General features: G+C 42.2%; 1 long non-coding RNA gene across 1 annotated transcript in view; it reads left to right on the top strand.

Moving 5' to 3' along the window:
* LOC133422408 (uncharacterized) overlaps window positions 1-21,873 on the top strand; it is a 453,225-nt gene that overhangs the window by 207,143 nt on the left and 224,209 nt on the right. Inside the window, exon 3 of the long non-coding RNA XR_009770741.1 lies at window positions 4,800-4,885. This is a non-coding gene — a long non-coding RNA (uncharacterized LOC133422408). The remainder of the gene's footprint in view (window positions 1-4,799; window positions 4,886-21,873) is intronic.

Here is a 21,873-nt window from a genome sequence, read left to right as displayed (position 1 = left end):
TTTCCGTATCATTGCTGTGTTTTGCGCGTGACCTCTAACAAAGAGCCGGGGCGCCCTCCCGGGCCCCCGCTTGTCTCTTTGCATGTACCTGCTCATGTTAGGACTGTAAAATTGCACTCAGGATGCATTTCAGTCAGCTGTGAGGCGGGAGGTGTCGGCGGGAGGAGCTCGACCTCTGCGGATCGCAGATGCCGTTCCCGGGTGCCTCATTACCCACAATTTATATCACCCCGCGTTAACGCCGGCCTCTCGCCGCGTTGGCTGCGACTGAAACCCGCGCTGCTAATTTCCTGAAAAGTAAAAAGCAGCAGGTGGCGGCCGCTCGGCCGCTCGGCCAACGGCGTCTTTGACCAGGAGAAAGTTTCGGAAAAGACGACCTTCGTGGCCCGACTGCGGATCGACGGCAGCCTCAAAGTTTGGACTCGTCGGCTCCGGCGGTCGTGCCAAGCTCTCTTACACCTTTTATAAAGTTTTGATGCCCGATCCTGCTCCTTCCTATTGACTGACCAATAGGAGAGGAGCTGGACCAGGAAGGACCTTAGGTGAAGCAGAAAGAGGAGACGAGGAAATGTTAAAACAAGGAATGCACTTATAAGGACAAGGAAAAACCAAATATATATATATATTTCTGCTTTTATTTTAATTTTTTGCCTTAACAAGCACATCTGGATAGATGGATGGATGGATGGATGGATGGATTATGGGTGGATGGATGGATGGATGGATGGATGGATGGATGGGTGGATGGATGGATTATGGGTGGATGGATGGATTATGGGTGGATGGATGGATGGATGGATGGATGGATTATGGGTGGATGGATGGATTATGGGTGGATGGATGGATGGATGGATTATGGGTGGATGGATGGATGGATGGATTATGGGTGGATGGATGGATGGATGGATGGATGGATTATGGGTGGATGGATGGATGGATGGATGGATGGATGGATGGATGGATTATGGGTGGATGGATGGATGGATGGATGGATGGATGGATGGATGGATGGATTATGGGTGGATGGATGGATGGATGGATGGATGGATGGATGGATGGATGGGTCTGTGGATGGATGGATGAATTAATGGACGGCTGGATGGATGGATGGACGGACGGATGGACGGATGGACGGATGGACGGACGGACGGACGGACGGACGGATGGGCAGATGGGTGGATGGATGGATGGATGGATGGATGGATGGAAAGACGGGTGGATGGTGCCAAGCGTTCTTACAGCTTTTATAAAGTTTCAATGCCCGTTTGCAAGATTTCTAACCCTCCACCTCCACCTCCATCTCATCCCCCCATCCTGACAAACTTCTCCTCGGCTCTAAACTTTTCTTCAGCAGAAAAACAGAGACTTTTCCAAGTGACTTAATTAACTGAGCAGATTCCGCTGATGAAGAGCTGATATATCTTTAGTCTGAATCGTAGAGTTCTGTCTGTGTCCAAGAACTATTTTAGATGCCGTACGTCGTTTATTTAGACCCGACACGCGCCATCCGTCTGCAGCGCGGAGCGTGGATTAAATCGCAGCTGCGGACGCTCCCTCGGCTCCGGCGAGGTTTCCAAAAACTTCCACTTCTCAGCTATTTTTAAGATATAATTAAAAGCAGCGAACGTCTGATTTGGTCAGCAGTTTTTTTTTCTTTTTTAAAGATTTACTTCTTCAATATTGGGCTCTGGGCTGTGAGGCAGAGACAGTTGGGAGGTTTATAACTTCATTTTAATTTATTTACTTCATCCAAAACAAGTTTACAGTCCGAGCGAGTCAACGTGTGATGTTTTTCCTCATATGAATATGGACTTTAGAAAGTTTTTCCATATAAGAAACCACGTACCTGCATACCATGGTATACCACAGCATACCATCTAATTAGTTCTTGTTAATTACCTCTGTTTGACCTTGAGCACTGGAAATCTGCAACAAAAACCACAAACGAAACACAAAACCGACACGGAGCCGAACAAAACACGAGCAGCAATCAACCCAAATCTCGAGATCAAATCACAGTCTGAGCTAAGCTACCGCTAACTAACCCCAAAAACTACAGAGCAAGCAAGCCAGTGTATATGTGTGTGTGTGTGCGTGTATGTATATGATTATGTGTGTGTGTATACATGTGTGTGTATGTACATGTCTGTGTGGCTATGTGTGTGTGTGTATATGTATATGACTGAGCGGGTGTGTGTGTGTGTGTGTGTGTGTGTGTGTGTGTGTGTGTGTGTGTGTAAGTATATGTTTGTGTGGCTGTGTATATGTGTGTGTGGCTATGTGTGTGTATGTGTGTGTGTATATGTATATGACTGAGTGGCTGTGTGTGTGTGTGTGTGTGAGCGTGTATATTTATGTGTGACTAAGTGTGTGTGTGTGTGTGTGTTTGTGTATGTATATGTGTGGCTATGTGTGTGTGTATGAATATATATATATATATATATACTGTATATGTGTGTGTGTGTGTGTGTGTGTGTGTATATGTGTGGCTATGTGTGTGTATGTGTGCATGTATGAATATATATATATATACTGTATGTGTGTGTGTGTGTGTGTGTGTGTGTGTGTGTGTGTGTGTGTGTGTGTGTGTGTGTGTGACCTGCTGTAACGGTACCTGGATCAGTTTTACACCAATCCAACTGAAGCGTATCCGACCTGCGTTATCGTGATTAATCAAATGCTTTACATTTGAATTTGACTGAACTTTAAGTGCAAACATTAGCGATGCCCCCCCGGCTGCTGGAGGACTTTGTGGTGGAGGATAAGTCTCTGAATCAAGTTTGCTCAGCAGGTTATTCTCTGCTCCTCAAACAGGCATCTCCTCGGTGGCAGAGCCCCAGCTCCCATAAAAGTATCTCCATTAAATCCTTATCAAACTGGCAACTTGCTGCTCCCGCGCTGCACCAGTGTGTGAGTGTGTGTGTGTGCTCTGCCGGTGAATTGCAGTTAATTTACATGCCGGTTAAATGTTATTTAGAGTTAATATGAAAACCAGTAAAATCCTGTTGTAAATTAACTATAGAATTAAAGCACTTCATTAGTTATAATTAGCCATCTAAGCAGATTCAAAACAACAAAAAAAAAGAGAAAGAACATGGAGAAATTAATTAGCACCTAAACAAAAGTAATGCGTAAAATAGCTGCGAGCAGGATTTGAGTGCGTGCGTCAAAGTTCACTCATTCACTGCGGCGGGTTTGTTGCATTAAAGAGCGACAGCACCGGTTCCTGGAGCCTCGCCGCCAGGAAGGTTTCAGGAAGGTTCCTGCAAGTGCGCCCTGGAGGCAAACCTCCCTCAACCATCCTTCCCAAGTGCTCTGTGGCCCGAGGACGCCCCCCCGCCTCAAAACAATAGTAAAAGAAGCCCATATAGAGGGTCTGCATTGACGTCACCCTTAGTTGCACTGAGTGGCATCAGCAAAAATGGCTGCAACTAGTAGGGGAAACTGTGGAAAAGATGGAATAACAGCCAATTATCAGCTTAAATTAGCGTCAGTTGGACTTGACAGTGACCCGTACAGTTACCCCAAGAACCAGTGGTCCATGGACATTAATATTTGGTACAGTTACCAAGAACCAGTGGTCCATGGACATTAATATTTGGTACAGTTACCAAGAACCAGTGGTCCATGGACATTAATATTTGGACACGAATCCAGTTTCCTGATATTTATATGTACTTAATTTCTACGCCGGGGGAAATACACAAAGCAAAGCTTGAAGGAATACAAAAGTCTTGACGCTTGGTCCGACTTCAAGGCTGGATTTGTTGTAGAAATTAAAGTGATGAGGACACGGAACTTTATGATTTGACCTTTTAACGTTAGCTACCCAAAAATCCAACATTACCTGATACAAAATGGGAACCACAAATCCACGTTTCGGTGTCTGGAATCCAGTTGTTTCTGAGAATTGCAGCGATCCATTTGTCTCTCTTAAAGCAGCACAATGTAACTTTCAGCTTTTGTTGAGTTTGGCGGCTCCTTTGGACAAAAGCGGTAGTGCTTTACCAGTAGTGTGGAAGGGTTCCTACCATGCTCCGCCAAGTTACATAGTGCCAGTGAAGGCGATACAGACCCCTCAGACCATGACAGAGGTTCATTAAACCTGTTGGAAGTTGATGTACCATCATAATGACTCTGGAAATATTATATTAAGGTGGAAAAGTTACATAGTGCTGCTTTAAGCTTATTTTTTGGCAGTAAAACTCAGATTTCTTGCTAAATCTACGAGTACAGTCGATCCCACAACAGCTAATTCCCATTTTAGATGTTTTCCAGTTGCTCAAACTGAAAGTTTACGCTGACACTCAGTGTTTCTGACACTCAGTCTTTCTGACACTCAGTCTTTCTGACACTCAGTCTTTCTGACACTCAGTCTTTCTGACACTCAGTCTTTCTGACACTCAGTCTTTCTGACACTCAGTCTTTCTGCCACTCAGTGGGTGAAACCTGCTGTGAAGTTTCATCTGTGACGTCATGCACATTCCCTCTATAGTCTTCTTTTCACAAGGTAACACCATGTTCTAACATCTTAATGATGACGTCATAAGGTGGCGTAGGTTCGAGTCCTGATCTGTGGCTTTTTACTGCCTATTTAACCATATTTCCTGTCTAGCACCTTTCAAAATAAAGGCCACCAGTGGCACACTGTTTTGTCCATTTTGCATGTTTTTTTTTGTACATTATGGTTTTTTTTTTCACACTTTACGCCACGATTGTGATCCGAACGTATAAGACCTTCATACTGTGTTGAAATATGATGTCGGCATCTGAAAATATGTATTTTAATCCCATTGCAGTGACTGACTGCCGCTTGGCTGCACTCACACTGGACTGAGCCTCTGCAGCGAGAAGTCGTCTCCGACACCTGCAGCTTCACAGACAGGTAAGAGGACTCCAAACTTTCAGGCTGCATCACTGAACAATAATACTATTAATGATACTGATTAAAAAATACAATGCTATCATTATATGGCAAACAGAAATAAGAAAAAAAAACAGAACTGACTGCATCAAGCAAGAATAATTGTGAAATCATTGAGAAAATTTACAACAAAGAAGACCTAATCTGTATAATTTGCTAAGTTTGAAAACTCAAAACAAAGCTTCCGCTGTAATTCCTCATTATTTGACTCATCTTTTAATCATAAAACATCTCAGCAGGTTTCCTAATGCTATATTTACTTAAGTTACAAACCACTGGACAACAAAGACATCATTTTTCTTCTTTTGCCATTTTGTGTAATGAGCCACTCCCCCCCCACTACCACACACACACACACACACACGCACACACACACACACACACACACACACACACACACACACACACACACACACACACACACACACACACACACACGTGCACAGAGCTGTTGTCTCTCGTCGGCTTGCGCAACACTCGGATAGTTAAAAGACAGCCGAGCAGACTCATTGGAATGATTATCTGGTGTGCGTCTGCACTTATGGAGAATATCTCCGAGCATGTCAGACTTGCATCAAAGCCGCCGTTGTAATTTCCTTTTCAAGGGCAACTTGAAAGAGGAGTCGGGGAACAAAGTAGCATTAGTTTCTTGTTTTTCTCCTAAAAGGCAGCCGCTTCAAACAGTAACCTCGTGGTTTCTGAAGGGAAGTTTAGGGATGATTCAGCGGGAACGCAACCGCCCATCTGACTGATTCACATTTAAACATAAAGAGAAATATGGCCGCTCCGGGGAGCTCCGGCGAGGAATGGAAAGTAGCCCCGAATTTCACAGCAGCAAATCAAACGTCTTTTTGTTTAACTCTCCCCCTTCTGTTTCCCCCTTTTTCCACACGACTCCCTGCAGCATTGTGCACAAATAACAGCACTTACTGATTGGCCTTATTTGAAGCACGTACCCTGACCCAAAAAAAAAAAAAAAAAGAATATGTGCAGAAGGGGAGATTTTCCCGTGTCACAAAGGGATTGAATGCGGTTCTCCAGAAGAGGAGGGCCTGGGAGGATTATATGGCTCAGTGGGCGCTGTATTGTGCGGCGAGTGGATACAGCAGGTACCCTCTCCGAATCCCGGCCAACAGGCAGCCGCGGCGTTGCTAGGGATAATGTTGCCTCCCAGCAATTAAACTCTGGAGGTTCTGGAGTGGTTTAGGAGGAAGCTTGTTAAATTATCTCATCGCTCCTTGTTTCTCAAGTTGCTCTGCCTCTCTGTTAACCACATTTCTGCCCATCTTGCTGCCGCGCTCGATGAAAGCCTGACAACTATAGGTGGAAGTCATTTGCCTTCAGTGCCTCGCTGCTTAATTGAATCCTCCTGTATTGGTTTTCAGGCTCCTTTTTTAAAGCATATATCCAAATGCGGAGGAGGATGGACATGCATGTGCAGCCTCACTCTCCAAAGCTGCAGGAATGCTAAGAAAAATGCCAAAAGCTGCCAGACGATGGCAGCTTTGAATTAAGAACAGAAAGGTTTAAGTAAAAGCAGACAAAGAGATCCTGAAATAATTAAACGTGGCGCCTTGATGTTTCTCACTTTGTAGAGTACCTTTTTAGCTGTATTTTTCCAGTTTAATTGCAGTGTCTGGAAGTTAGGGGATTAATTGAATATGTAGGATTCTCATGAGCTTATCAGTGCAATACGCCTCCTGTTTGCTTCATTAAACACTTGTTTTGTTTTTCGGTACTTAAATTATCCTTTAAGTTAATTCAAAAACTTGTGCTTGTTAGTCCACTAGTTTTCTTTTTCATTGATATTTCTACGTATACAGTATTCAGAGAGCTGATTTGTTTCCTCTGTCATTCTGTAAATATCCTGTACAACACCGGAGGTGAGCAGAGCAGGGTTTTCTTTGTTTCCCAGGGCTGTGAGGTCGACCTTTTCCGGTAAAACACGGTAAAAAGCAGGTGTCAGAGACTTCTCATGGGACATAAATGTTGGTCTCCAGTAGGAATGGGCGATATTTTATCGTTCACGATAAACCGTCAAAAAAATTCCCCACGGTAAGAATTTGTATCTCGCGGTAAAAACGATAAATTCCTGTTGATGACGGAAGGAAGGAAGGAAGGAAGGAAGGAAGGAAGGAAGGAAGGAAGGAAGGAAGGAAGGAAGGAAGGAAGGAAGGAAGGAAGGAAGGAAGGAAGGAAGGAAGGAAGGAAGGAAGGAAGGAAGGAAGGAAGGAAGGAAGGAAGGAAGGAAGGAAGGAAGGAAGGAAGGAAGGAGAGAGAAAACAAGGAAGGAAGGAATGAATGAATGAATGAGAGGAAGGAAGGAAGGAAGGAAGGAAGGAAGGAAGGAAGGAAGGAAGGAAGGAAGGAAGGAAGGAAGGAAGGAAGGAAGGAAGGAAGGAAGGAAGGAAGGAAGGAAGGAAGGAAGGAAGGAAGGAAGGAAGGAAGGAAGGAAGGGAAGAAGGAGAGAGAACAAGGAAGGAAGGAAGGAAGGAGAGAGAACAAGGAAGGAAGGAAGGAAGGAGAGAGAACAAGGAAGGAAGGAAGGAAGGAAGGAAGGAAGGAAGGAAGGAAGGAAGGAAGGAAGGAAGGAAGGAAGGAAGGAAGGAAGGAAGGAAGGAAGGAAGGAAGGAAGGAAGGAAGGAAGGAAGGAAGGAAGGAAGGAAGGAAGGAAGGAAGGAGAGAGAAAACAAGGAAGGAAGGAATGAATGAATGAATGAGAGGAAGGAAGGAAGGAAGGAAGGAAGGAAGGAAGGAAGGAAGGAAGGAAGGAAGGAAGGAAGGAAGGAAGGAAGGAAGGAAGGAAGGAAGGAAGGAAGGAAGGAAGGAAGGAAGGAAGGAAGGAAGGAAGGGAAGAAGGAGAGAGAACAAGGAAGGAAGGAAGGAAGGAGAGAGAACAAGGAAGGAAGGAAGGAAGGAGAGAGAACAAGGAAGGAAGGAAGGAAGGAAGGAAGGAAGGAAGGAAGGAAGGAAGGAAGGAAGGAAGGAAGGAAGGAAGGAAGGAAGGAAGGAAGGAAGGAAGGAAGGAAGGAAGGAAGGAAGGAAGGAAGGAAGGAAGGAAGGAAGGAAGGAAGGAAGGAAGGAAGGAAGGAAGGAAGGAAGGAGAGAGAAAACAAGGAAAGGAGGAAGGAAGGAAATGAGCCTGCAAGAGAGAAGGAAAAGAAAGAAAGAAAGAAAGAAAGAAAGAAAGAAAGAAAGAAAGAAAGAAAGAAAGAAAGAAAGAAAGAAAGAAAGAAAGAAAGAAAGAAAGAAAGAAAGAAAGAAAGAAAGAAAGAAAGAAAGAAAGAAGTATAAATTCCCGTTGATGACGTTTTTTGTGTAACAAACATGGCGGATCTGAGAGCGAGATAGATTTATAGTTGAAAAGGTGGAGTTGAATTGGTATTTTTTTTATCGTCATCTTTATCGTTATCGGGATAAATGCCAGAAATCATCGTGATACATTTTTTAGTCCATACCGCCCATCCCTAGTCTCCATCTCTAAGCTCCAAGCTCATCGACACATTTAATGTTTTTTCAAGGGAATAACTCCCAGCGTTGGCTATCGGGTCGGATGCCCAAGTTTAGCTGTTTATGACACTTTGGTATCAAGTACGACTTCATAGGAACCGGTTTTGTTTCTCACAGGTTCACCTGCCAAGGAATTCTTTGGGTTGTACTCATTTGCCTACTTAAATTTCACTTTCCTTCACGTAGAAATATTTTACCTCCATCATTACACTTGAAAACCCTATGACGATGATTAAAAATGAAACGGCCGTTAAAACTATGACATGAACTGAAAACTGAAGCGTTTTGGTGCTTTTTTAGGTAAATCTGTTCGCCGTCCTGCCATTGCTACTTAAGTCAGGAGCCTGTTTTCTCCTGTCTGCCCGCGACACACTGCTGTTACTTTTATGGCCAGTAAAGTAGATTCTTTGCAGCTCACAGAGGATGCCCTTTTTCTTTACTTTGCCTTTCACTTCAACCTCCATAAAAGCTCCTGTCTTGGTTTTAGTTTTATGTGAAAGGCGCTGCTCACTTACTTTGACAGCCATCCTCGTCCTCGGGCAAACAATCAGCCCATTGCACATGTGTAAGTTCACAGCTCTACTCTTGAAAGAGAACGTGCTTTCTCGTTTATTTCCAAACGTGACACTTTGCTTCCCGAAACGCCCGGGACGTCCGTGTCCGTAGTTCCAGGTCGGTTCCCCACAGTGCGACAGGACTGCGTTAACCTCTTCTCTTTACCCCTACACACACACACACACACACACACACACACACACACACACACGCACAAGCGCACACACACACCCACACACACATATATATTCCTCAAAGTAACTGCGAGTAGTAGCGCCCCAAAGCTTCGCCGTCCAGGACAAATTGGTAGCAAGCGGCTCATTTACTCGGAGCCGTCATGAATGGACTGTGCCGTGACTGTGTAAACAAGTGCAAAGACTCCCAAGGGCATTCCTGCATAAATAATGACTCCAGGAGATGTTTGCCATTTGTACCGCTCACCGGTTGCAGACATGGGTCAGGTAGTCTCCTCTGCAGGGAGTCTTCAGTAAACAACCGCCGCAGCGTCCGTTAACGAGTATGTGGAAAGTTTAACTGGCTGCACGTGTGAGAGCGTTATTCCAGTCTGCAGGTGTGAGGCCTCTCTCCCAACCTGCAGGTGTGAGGCCTCTCTCCCAACCTGCAGGTGTGAGCCCTCTCTCCCAGGCTGCAGGTGTGAGGCCTCTCTCCCAGGCTGCAGGTGTGAGGCCTCTCTCCCAGGCTGCAGGTGTGAGGCCTCTCTCCCAGGCTGCAGGTGTGAGGCCTCTCTCCCAACCTGCAGATGTGAGCCCTCTCTCCCAGGCTGCAGGTGTGAGGCCTCTCTCCCAGGCTGCAGGTGTGAGGCCTCTCTCCCAGGCTGCAGGTGTGAGGCCTCTCTCCCAAGCTGCAGGTGTGAGGCCTCTTTCCCAGGCTGCAGGTGTGAGGCCTCTCTCCCTACCTGCAGGTGTGAGAGCGTTATTCCTGCAGGTGTTAGGTCTCTCTCCCAGGCTGCAGGTGTGAGGCCTCTCTCCCAGGGTGCAGGTGTGAGGCGTCTCTCCCAGTCTGAAAAACATTAATTCGGCCAGGTGCATATTTGATAACTTTTGGGAACGAAGTCAAACTTTTTCTGCTTTCATTGAATTAATTGTAGGAGTTCAAGTTTACAAATTAGCGACCAAACATGACCTTAAACATATTGATCATGTCTCGTAGAGATGCTATTTAGTCATCTTTGGGAGCTTTGTGGTGTTATTACCTTCTGAAAAGTTTTCCTGTAAAGAGTATCAGTGTTCTTTACTTAGTTTTATCCCCTCTTGGTCAAATGACCCAGACTGAAGGATTCAGAACCCTGAAGTTTGATTAAACTCCTGCACACATTCTGTGTGTGATGTGAGCTTCACAGGAGGGAGTAAGGAGTTTTCTTTTTATTATGTTTGTCTCTTTTTGAAACCGTTCCGTGACTCAAACTCAAAGCCGGTGTGTTCTCTGTCTCGAACTGTGCAGGAATTCAGCCAGACACCTCCATGACCTTGGCTGCACTCGCCATTTATTCCCAGGTGCTGGTGCTAACAGCAAACACACAGTCAGCCTGCCGCGATATGCTTAGCAGAATAAACTACAGGGGAACAGTACACACCAGGCTGGTGACAACACACATACTACATACAACAAAATAATAAAATAGCAATGATAGGTGTCTCTACTTCATTATCATACGTTCCCTAGAATAAAACATAATACAACAATTAGTTCAATGTTTGCTAAAAGCTACATTTAGGCTTGTGAATGACCGAGGGCGGGCTGACATTGTGTTTGCAGATGATATCACGGGAAAATATTGCACTTGCATAGATAAAACCATTGTTATTTTCACATTTGAGTCAGTTTACAGGGTTGGGGTTAACCCTAAACCTAACCCTTACATTAGAGGAAAACTCTTCCAGAGTGTGATGTTTTATAAGTCTTTCTTTTCTTTATGGAAACGTGTCGCTTGTCCACTTGCGTGACGTAGCTTAGTGAAGCATCGGCCGGTTGTACCTGAGCTGCGACTGCTCATTACACATTATTAAACACATTTATTTGATGGATTAAAATTCAGTGATCCCTATTAACGGTGAAGTGAAGAAGACAAACATGCCGTTGGTGAATCGGGAAGGTTTATCCTCCGTCTGAGGGCCGTGCTCCGCACGTCAACCTCAGCTCGCCGGGCTTAGCCCAGGATTGTCAGAATTACCTGAACTTGAGTCAAGCTAAGCTTTTACTGTGGAAGGCTTGCAACCAAAAGAGTTTTAAAATATACATTTGGCATTCCTGCACACCTTATCCACAGCCAAGTTAGCTGCTCCTGCAACAGAATAAACGCCCGTCTAAATATGTCAAAAACACATGCAAAAACCTAAAAAATCAGCAAAGTTACGGAGAAATACAACACAGCACTGAATGTCACCGGTGTCGACTGATTCTTATTTTCAGCCTGACTGAAATTGGTGATTTATAACATAATCTATATGAAATACTGAATTTTAATAAAATTAGATCAAGGTCAGCATGTTTTATTTGATTTATTTACCTGGATTGAATAATGCTTTATTCATCCGAAGGATTATCGTGTTCAATTCAATTCCTCAATTATTGAATAAAAAGATGCATAAACAAATGAAAAATCTCATGAAAACCAGGTCACACAGGTAGGAAGTTTAAAATTATTAATGTGATTTATCACGATGAATTGGGCAGTTTTACCTCGATAACGATAAATGCACGATAAACGCAATGGTATGGTGTACCTTTTGTCTACTTTCATTCGTTTAATTCCTCCCAGTGTCCCATCGACCTTCTTCAGAGGGAACAAATTAGACTATATAAAAAAAAAAATGTAATAAAGACACATTTAGCCCCAAATTGGCCCCCTGAACGGTGGCGGTTTGTGTTTGTGTGCGTTTTAAGAGTGATGTGTTTTGTAACTTATGTTACCTCCGCTAAGCATTAATGAAGTGCTTGAAGCTGAAACTCAGACTTTACCCGGCAACAAAAAAAACTCTTATTTTCTGATTGGCTGATTGGTCGGTAGCTTGAGACAGCAGATCTGAGTTGAGAGTTCAGCGAACAGTAGCGTACCTAACTCGTTTGCAGGGGTCTGTTGGATTTACTGTACGGTAAAGTTAATTTCTCAGCGTGAGAAATGCCCCGTGTGGCGTGAGAGTGTGTGAAGTTGATGAAATGCCTTTTCATTTGAACCGTCAGCCCTTTTCTTGGGTTCCCTTTTCTCGTTCAGACTGGATGGGTGGAGTCACGTGATTACAGACACGGCCCTATAAAGGGGGGTGAAACTAGCCTATCAGCACACAGTCTAAACAGACAAAACAATGTTCATTTTCTTTTTTTTAATCACAACACCGAATTTACCGACATGGGAAAGTTGATGTCGGTCATCGCAGTGAATGTCGGTAACGGTACATTATTTTTTAAATTTAACCTTTATTTAACCTACGGCGGAGTATTAGGGCCAAACTAAGACAAAAAAAAAAGGAAATTACGAGAATAAAGTCATAATAATATGAGAATAAAGTCGTAAAATTATGAGAATAAAGTCGTAATATTACGAGAATAAAGCAGTAATATTTTGAGAATAAAGTCATTATAATATGAGAATAAAGTTGTAAAATTACGAGAATAAAGTCGTAATATTACGAGAATAAAGTCGTAATATTAAATATATTATAAATATATAAATATAACTTCACAAGATGCTCAATATTCCTAATTTTTACACAGGGAGAAGACTGCTCTTCCTGTTAAGAGTTCTCATAAATTATATTCTCATAATATTACGACTTTATTCTCATAATATTACGACTTTATTCTCGTAATGTTACGACTTTATTCTCGTAATATTATGACTTTATTCTCTTAATTTTACGACTTTATTCTCGTAATATTACAACTTTATTCTCGTAATATTCCGACTTTATTCTATTACGACTTTATTTTCGCAAAATTATGACTTTATTCTCGTAATTTTACCACTTTATTCTCATTATATTATGACTTTATTCATGTAATTTCCATTTTGTTTTTGGTCTTAGTTTGGCCCTAATACTCCGTCGTATTAACCAGGTTGCTCCCGTTGAGAAACAATTACCTCTTTTTCAAGAGAAGCCTGGCCAAGACAGCAGCCAGAGAAACATTAAAAGTGCAACAATTAAAAACAGACACCCCCAACTCACTCAATAAAATAATAAATTAAATAATCAACACTCAACAAGATAAATAAAAATGTGTGCTAGGTTAAAACACAAGATTAAAAATTTACAATAAAACAACAAGTGTGAAAAGTATCTGCTGCAAGATCCTTCATATGGCTTTTAAAATGTCCAACAGTGATGAGATCCTTCACATTTAGTGTCTTCTGTAGGGAGTTATACATGTTCGGTTTATCGTCCCGGCCTAATGTGATATCCAGATACTTGATATGGATATTAGTAACGGGTATTTTGGTAGCAGCCACTGCCGATCTGCGTGCTCGTGAAGGCCTTATGTTTGGCCAGTTCTAAGTTGTGGCAAAGTTAATTTTACAAGAGTGAAATTTCCATGTGCATGTGGAGATGTTTGACATATTGGGCAGTGAAAAGATGAAGCCAAATTAAAAAGGCATCATCTCTTAATTGCTCCGTCAAACCCTGATGGTTTGAAGGTCCACTTGTCACAGAATAAATCATTCTTGTTTTCACATTTGATGGCTCGGACATGATGTAATTATGTTATCTATCACATTAGCTAACCTGCCGCTCATCAGATATCTGGGACCGGCCGGCCTGCCTTGACAGATTGGACACCGGCTTCCTCGGTCAGCGTACATTTAAATCACTGTTTACAGACGGGCATTGTCCTGTCCTTTTTTATCTCCCAGACTGTCAGCCAAATAACGTTTTTCTGCCTCTTTTTCAACATGCCATGTTTGCACTTAACTCTTGTATTTTCTGAGCTTTTCCTCCCATTGTGAGGTAGCAGGGCCCGGCATGAGGTTCTGACAGTGTAATGACCTTGGGGGGGAAAAATGCTGCTTTTATTTTGATTACAAAATATAAAAAAAAAAAAATACTTGTTTTCAACTGAACGCAATTTTATTCTCGAACAAAATATGTACAACATTTTTAAATGACAATTACTTTGCACATGCACTTCCACATGCACATGCACATGCACATGCAGGTGCACATGCAGGTGCACATGCACAAGCTCTCCCAATGTATGACATACAGCCGACAAGAACAAAACTGTTACAAAAACATGATTTTGAACATGACATTTACGTTAGTGGTGGGACTAGATCAAAAAAAATAATCTAATTAATTAGAGGCTTTGTAATTAATTAATCGCATATCAATATTTGACACGAGAAGCAACATTTTTCAATTTAAATGGATTTTGGTATATGACTGAATCATTGAATTGACACATAAATGAGCTTAAACAACAAAATTGTGTTTATTTTGATAACTGAGTATTAACATAAAGGTCGATATGAATAATAGAAATATGATTGCATCGTCCACAAGGCACAAACTTAAATTCAAGTTAGCTATATTCAAGCTTTTTCAGGACTTTTTGTAAACTTTTTATGTTTTAAACACATTTGTTTTTGTTTAGTAAAAATAAAAAACAGCACTTTCAAGTACATTCCAGAAAAGTGGAAACTGAACATTGCAAAATAGTTAAAGGGGACCTATTATGGATCTAATACCTATTTTAAACCGGCCTTGAATGTCTTAAAAACAAGCTTTTGATTGTTTTTGCTAAATAAATTAGAAATTCAGCCTCTGAGCCATGTCTTTATCTTCCCATTCTCTAACCTCCTTATCTATGCAGGATTCTGAGTGGGCGGGGCTATGATAATGAGGCTCTGTGCTGATTGGCTGCCTGAATGACGAGATGCACCGCTATGAAAAAATGGTGGAAGCTCCGGCCGGCGGAGTTACCGTGTTCCATTGCTTTATTTTCTATTGGACTGTCCTAACTGGCCGCAGCGGCGCAGCGCGATACGGAGCGCCGTTTTGAGCTGAACATTTGTTGGACGTCCTGCTTCTATTTTCTTCCTGCCGCTCGCGTTTAAAGCCGGTTGAAAGCGCTGTAGGAAACAGTCACGGATGAGGAACGGCTGATCCAGTTAGTTGAAATGAGAAGTTATCTCTATGATTCCTCATTTCACCACAAAAACCTCAATAAAGTGGCAGCTGCTGGAGGGAGATGGACAGAGAGCGTCCGATGTAACGCAGCGCTACGATAGTCGGACGCTCATGCAGTTACACGGTTTTATAGTTGTGGGTGTGATTTGTATTTTGGTTACGTAACGAAAATGCGCAGAATCTTATTGGTTCGTAGATCCACATCACACTGGACGGCTCATCCGGGCGGCTGTACAGACTCTGCAGAATCTGGTTGTTTCCTCCTTCTCTGAGTTGGGAGGCTGAGGGGAGACCACTTTATATATGTTAAAGCAAGAAAAAACCTGTTTTTCATAATAGGTCCCCTTTAAAATATTCTTGGCATAAAATAAACAGACCAACAGTTAAACATAAAGTGCCCTTTCTACCATAAATGAGAAATGATCAGCAGTTCTTCCTCTTGTTAATGCACAGTTTTGTAAACTATTTATATTTTGCATCTGATTGAATGTTTTGGTGCATCTGCATGTGTCTGTATTTAATTACAGTTTAGTGTTTATAACGGCCTTGTTTGAATAAATATATGAATAATATTCATATCGTTGTGATTGATTAAGCATCAGGTCCATTTCAGTGATGCTGATATACGGTGTAATCTGATTACTATAATGGTAAATAATGTAATTTCAATCTTTAATATTTAAAATTCAGGTTTCATCTCCAAATTAAGTCCAATTTAAATCAGTAACATTTACTATTCCTTCCTTTTCTGAGGTGGAGGGGGGTGTTGGAGCTGGTTATTCTGCTAGAGGACTTTGGGACTAGTTAGTAGTCGTGTCAATCCTTAAAAGCACTGGAGTCAATCCTCCAATAGTGTAGAAATAGCGGTAGTGCAGTCGCCACACAGATCTGATCTCAGCTGATGGATGGAAACATTTATAGTGAGTTCAACATCATCATCCACTTCTCTGTGTTATTGAGCTGCAGTTGAATACAAGCTTATATGGAAACTAGAACCAGGATGATGTTCTACAATCACGCAGGATCAGGACATTACTAGGTTTGTTTTTGGTCTCGGTCTGGAGCTGAACTAGTCTTGGTCTTGATTAGGGCTGGGTATCGATTCAAATGTCAAGAATCGATTCGATTCCGATTCTTAAGATTCAGAATCGATTATCACGATTTGATTCGATCCGATTCAATATTGATTTGGCTTAGTGTTATTTAAAATGTTTTTTGAGCTGTTGCCTGAATTATATGACTGTAAAATAACGAGTGAAATAATAATTTCACAATAATTATTGTGAAATAAATAACTCAAACAAGCCTTTCAATATCCATTTAAAGTGCAAAAAAAAAGAAAGAAATTGCAACAGTTCATGCAGTAAACAAATCATTTTAGCTTATCTAATTTATTCTGTCACCACGCACACATATTGCCATGAAGCACCTGGCATTTTTCAGAAGTGTCATGACAAACTGTGTGTCCGACTACTGGGATTAAAGTTCACCGGGCGAAAATGATGGAGAAAAAATAAAATAAAAAAAATTAAAAAAAATCGATCTTTAGACATAAGAATCGATTTTTAGGAATTATATGAGAATCGATTTAGAATCGGAAAATCGTTTTTTTCAACACAGGCCTAGTATTGATACTCTCTGGTCTTGGTAGTGTCTTGGTTTAAGTGTTCTTGACTACAAGTCTACAATACGGTCAAGAAGTGATAAAATACACAAATTGCACAATTTCCCTTTTGGGGATTGATCTAAATAAAATAAAAACAGCTCAAACGGACAATGGCACCACTATTTTCCACAGCCCTCCCCCACAGATCCGGCCTTTCCACATGCAGGTGTTTCTTGATGGAGATTAGTGTCGCTTCTAGTTAAACGGGTTACGGTAGTCTCTCAAGACGGGTCCTGCAGAACCGCTGCAACATTATCGGGACACGACCTTATTATGAAGTGGAATATTTGAGCGGCTGGTGGCGGATGAAAGTCAGGTGGGGGGGACTGCAGCCGTTTGATGCATTTCTGCAAAATCCATCTATTGTTTGTTGAGAAATTTCTCTGCAGACCAGAGCTGTGATCTGGCCGGCCATTGTCCCCCCCCCCCATCCATACAAATGTGGCTCCAAAGTGCCCTCTTTTTGTTCGTTTTACTGCGGTCGCCACGGTGCGCTGAGCCGACATCTGCATGATGTTGTTTTGAGTGATTTCAGAGCGCAGAGTTGGCGGGAACTCTGAAGTCAGCTCAGTGTTTTTGGACGGCCACCCAGGCTGCAACAGCAGCTCCCCCCCAATTGTGTTGCGTAATTGTGGCATATAGGTTTCTGCTCCAAGCGTGGGTTCGAGGGAGAATGGAAAGCAAGAGGATGTGTCGGTGGAAGAGAGGGGAAGGAATAAAGAGGAAAACAAAGCGACGCCCACTGCTCATTAGCTTAAAGATTGCGTGTGTCCGCCATCCTGTGAGATAGCATTTGAAGAAGAGGAGGAAAGCGGAAGCCCACATCCACATCGACACGGGATGGAGATATAAAACAAATCTCCACACATAGGCTCAGCCATCTGGCCGTCTTGGAGAAAACTATGCCTTTGCGACAGTTTTTCCTGCCTCCCTTAGAGATCGTCAGCTCTCCTAGAAGCTCGACAAAGTGACACGCCCGCGTGTCCAGCCCTGCGGCTGCTGCTTTCTTTCTTCCTCTTTTTGTTTCGCTTTCTTTAATTTCACGTCTTTTCTTTTCGATTCTAAATCGATTCTCCTATTAATTCCTAAAAATCGATTCATATGTCTAAAGATCAATTTTTTTTCATCATTACATTACAACTTTTGGTATTTTTTTGGAATGTTTTGTTGGACACGAGAATAACTGGTGCCATGTTTTTGCCTTTAAAGGTATTGTGACATGAAAAACACATTTTTCTTGATTTTTTGTGTTTTGTTGGGTGTCTTGACATCAATTACACCCAAAAAACAACGAACTTTTAACATTCAGTGTATTGTGTGCTTTCTGGGATTTTCCGCATAACTATGCAAAAACGGCGCATGTGGTTTGGTGGCGGGCCGTGACGTCACGACCCGCTAAATCACCGCCCCCTCCACCCAGCTCCCTATCTCCTCTCCTCTCCAGCGCACCATAAAGGCTGATTTATGGTTCCGCGTTACACCGACGCAGAGCCTACGGCGTAGGGTTACGCGGCGACGCGCACCGTACGCTGAACCCTACGGCGTAGGCTCTGCGTCGATTTAACGCGGAACCATAAATCAGGCTTAACACGGAGCTGTTTAGAGCCTCTTTTGTTCTAATCACCGGAGGAAAACTGCTAAGAAGACCCGCGGCCACTGACTGGACTTAAGATAAGGGGACACTGCTGCTTGCATGCCTTTATTTTTATGATTGTTTCCGGTTCGGTGTGCGCACGGACTTCATCCCCGGGCTGTAGTCGCCCTGTCTGGGCTGTGTGTGTGGGTGTTTGTGGTTCGGTGTGCGCGCGTGTGTGTGGAGACGGCAGAAGTGTGTAGCGTTTTTCACGGCGCAAAAAAACACCGTCATAAAAAGCCAGGAATGGAGTACTAGAGTGAAGTTTTTCTTGTTACACCCTTTTAGACACATTTGAGGGATATTGGCCAAGACTTTTAATAGTGTTAAAAGCATGTTAAAAATGATGTCACAATACCTTTAAATATGTTTAAAGGTATGAAAACATTAAAGTTTTCAGTTATGATTGCATAAATTGTCTATATTTCATTACTTTATACCTGTATACTGTATTGGAGTTACATTTGCATAAAATGCTAGAAACAAATTCTCAAAAATTAAAAACCGAAATAGACCGAAAATGGAAAAAATAAAACCGGAATGTGGGAAAAAATAAAACCGATTTCATCCGTCTGTTTCCTCCCTGGATCTGTTTGATAATTCTGACCCACGATGTTTCTGTTTCAGTTCTATCAGCATTCTGGGAGCTGATTGGTCCTTACAGCATCATTAGCTGCAATACTTGCTGTTGAATCTCAATATAATGAGTATTAATATGTTGCAGAACTACAGAGTCATAAAATACATGCAACAGCTCAAAAAACAGTTTTAATAACATTGACTGCGTTTCCATGCATCAATAACCCTTTTAAAACCCGAATATTGGTAATAATCCGAATTTGCAGGGCCATGTAAACACCAATAACCCCTTTGAATAACCCGAATTTGCTCATATATGAGCCCTGGGTTACTCCTTTTAAAACCTGAATATTGGGTCATGTAAACACCAAACAGAATATCCCCATCAAACGGAACAGGAATTTATTTTCTGTACATGTTCTGTTCACAAGGAATCCTGGGGCCTCATTTATCAACAGTGCGTAGAAAAGGTCCTAAATTCTGTCGTAGGAGTGAAATTTAGAATGTGTGTAAGTACAAAAAAATCCGGATTTATCAAACGTGCGGACGCTGGTCGTACGCACATCAGTGATGATAAATCCCACCTGTTCTAAACTCCCGTGCTCGTGCATGGTTACCGTCATTTGCATTCAGAAACGCCTCCAATTGACCATATATGGCAGCATCAACAGCTCCCGGTTGGAGGTTTACAAACTTTATTGAACAAAATTCTGTAGAGTTTACAACAAAAGGCAAATGAAACAAAATAATCAATTATCTACAGACATTCAACATTTGGGGGGGTTGAGAGCAAAAAAAAAAAGACACATTTACTGACAAGCTATGGGAAGTGTATTAATAAAAATGAAGAAACAAAGACATCGTTTCATATAAGCTTTTGGCAATATCGTTTTTTTCACAGTGTTTCTCAACCCTGGTCCTCGAGGCACCCATGTCCAGCATGTTTTAGATGTTTCCCTGCACCAACACACCTGATTCTAATTAATGGTCCTAATTAGCTTGTCACCACGGTCTGCACAACTCTGTTGATGACACAGGTACTTGTATCACGGTGTGCTGAAGCAGGGTAACATCTAAAACATGCAGGACACCGGCCCATGAGGAACAGGATTGAGAAACACTGCGCTAAGTACAGTTTACGTTCATTTTTCAGTTGTACAATGGAGGGTTTGCTGTTATTCCATTTGCATTTATGTATGTGATATTTGGCTTGTAAAATAATTATGTTGACCATGTTTGATATATTTCTTGGAAGATTATCCATATAAATTAAGATTTGGTTGGAGTCAAAAGCTCCTGCTTGGAGGTGCAAACCAACCGAGCTGTTCTGCAGAATAAATGAGTGTTGCATTCCTGCAGGCCACCGGGCAACGACGGGCAACAGAGACATAGTTGCATCGCAGATTATTTGTGCATTGATTGAATGAAATCCTTTCATGTTCACGTAACTAAATTCATTATGTGATGGTGCTTTTATTGCGATTTGGGTGCAATATAGCTCCAATTATGTTTGGGAATCCGGCGATGGCGTGAAATCCTCGTTTAATTTGGGCTTGTTGGTGATGTGTGTATAGAAAATGGGTGTAAATTAGGGCCAGAGAAATTATTGCATACAACACTGCCGGCATGATTCTGAAATGCCGCATGTCTCCAATCTCTCTCTGAAATGTTCCGGTGGACAAACATCCCAGGGTGGACAGGAGCTGGATGTGACTGGGATGGAGTTGTAAATCACAGCATAGATCCATCAGAATGTTTTTGGGGAAGCGGTACCTGCTGAGAAGCCGCTCCGTGCTCTCACTGAACAGATCAGCGCGCTCTTTGAAAACGCGCTCTCTGCGGAGCGTGTTTTTGCGGAGCGCACGGTCTCTAAATCCTCCAACAGTGCAAGATAAGCCATGGTACTTGTATTTTCTTTTCAGGTCGTCCTGCCAAAGCTGTCTTTTATAGCTTGTCACACCAATTATTCAAAATGTCTGAATTACTTATGGAGAATTTTTATTAATTGGAGGAAACGGGGAACATGCACATGTTCCCCGTTCAGTCACAGTTCAGCGATCTCAAACTTCACATGTAAAGTTTGAGACTCTTTTAATGGGTTCTATTTGTAGTTTCACTGTTCTACCACTAGGTTTTGTGCGTACGCATGGTCGGAGCTGTGCGTATATTTACACGTTTTTCTGCGCACAAATACATGTTGATAAATACCATACTTTGCGTGGAAATGCTCGTACGCACGCTTTACGCACAGATCTGTGCGTACGCACGGTTGATAAATGAGGGCCCTGGTCTTTTGAGTCCAGGAAGTTCTTATAAACACGGAGAAACAAGACCAGGAGGAGACTAATCACTTCATAAATGTAATGAAGGATATGAACATTTCTGCATTTGTAGACGGTAGAAAGTACCGGGATAGAAGATTTACAAGAAGGTGAGAGAAAAGTTGCGCGAAGCAGCATTTGTTTTGAATTTGGATACAGGAAGAAGAAGCAGAAATGACGGGAATTGTGTCATCACGTTCTCCGTGCGTCGCTGGTTTGATCCAGATATCCCAAATTATTAGTTACCATATAAATGGAATATTCTGAATGTTTCAGTAACCGGAATATTAGCAATAACCCGAATTTTGACTGCATGTAAACGTAGTCATTAACCCAAATCGATATCGTAATCGAATCGGATTGAATCAAATCTTGATAATCGATTCTGAATCTTAAGAATCGGAATCGAATCCATTCTTGACATTTGAATCGATCCCCAGCTCAACGTCTTTCCCCTAAATCCTCTAAATCCAGTTTTCATGATAGAATATGCAAAATACAGTGTGACATAAAATAATGGTGATTTTCGGCGCCGTGTTCCA

Source organism: Cololabis saira, chromosome 21, assembly GCF_033807715.1.
Source record: "Cololabis saira isolate AMF1-May2022 chromosome 21, fColSai1.1, whole genome shotgun sequence".
In the NCBI taxonomy this organism is placed as follows: domain Eukaryota; kingdom Metazoa; phylum Chordata; class Actinopteri; order Beloniformes; family Belonidae; genus Cololabis; species Cololabis saira.
Note: the sequence above shows the minus strand (reverse complement) of the source record. Positions and strands in the feature narration are given on the sequence as shown.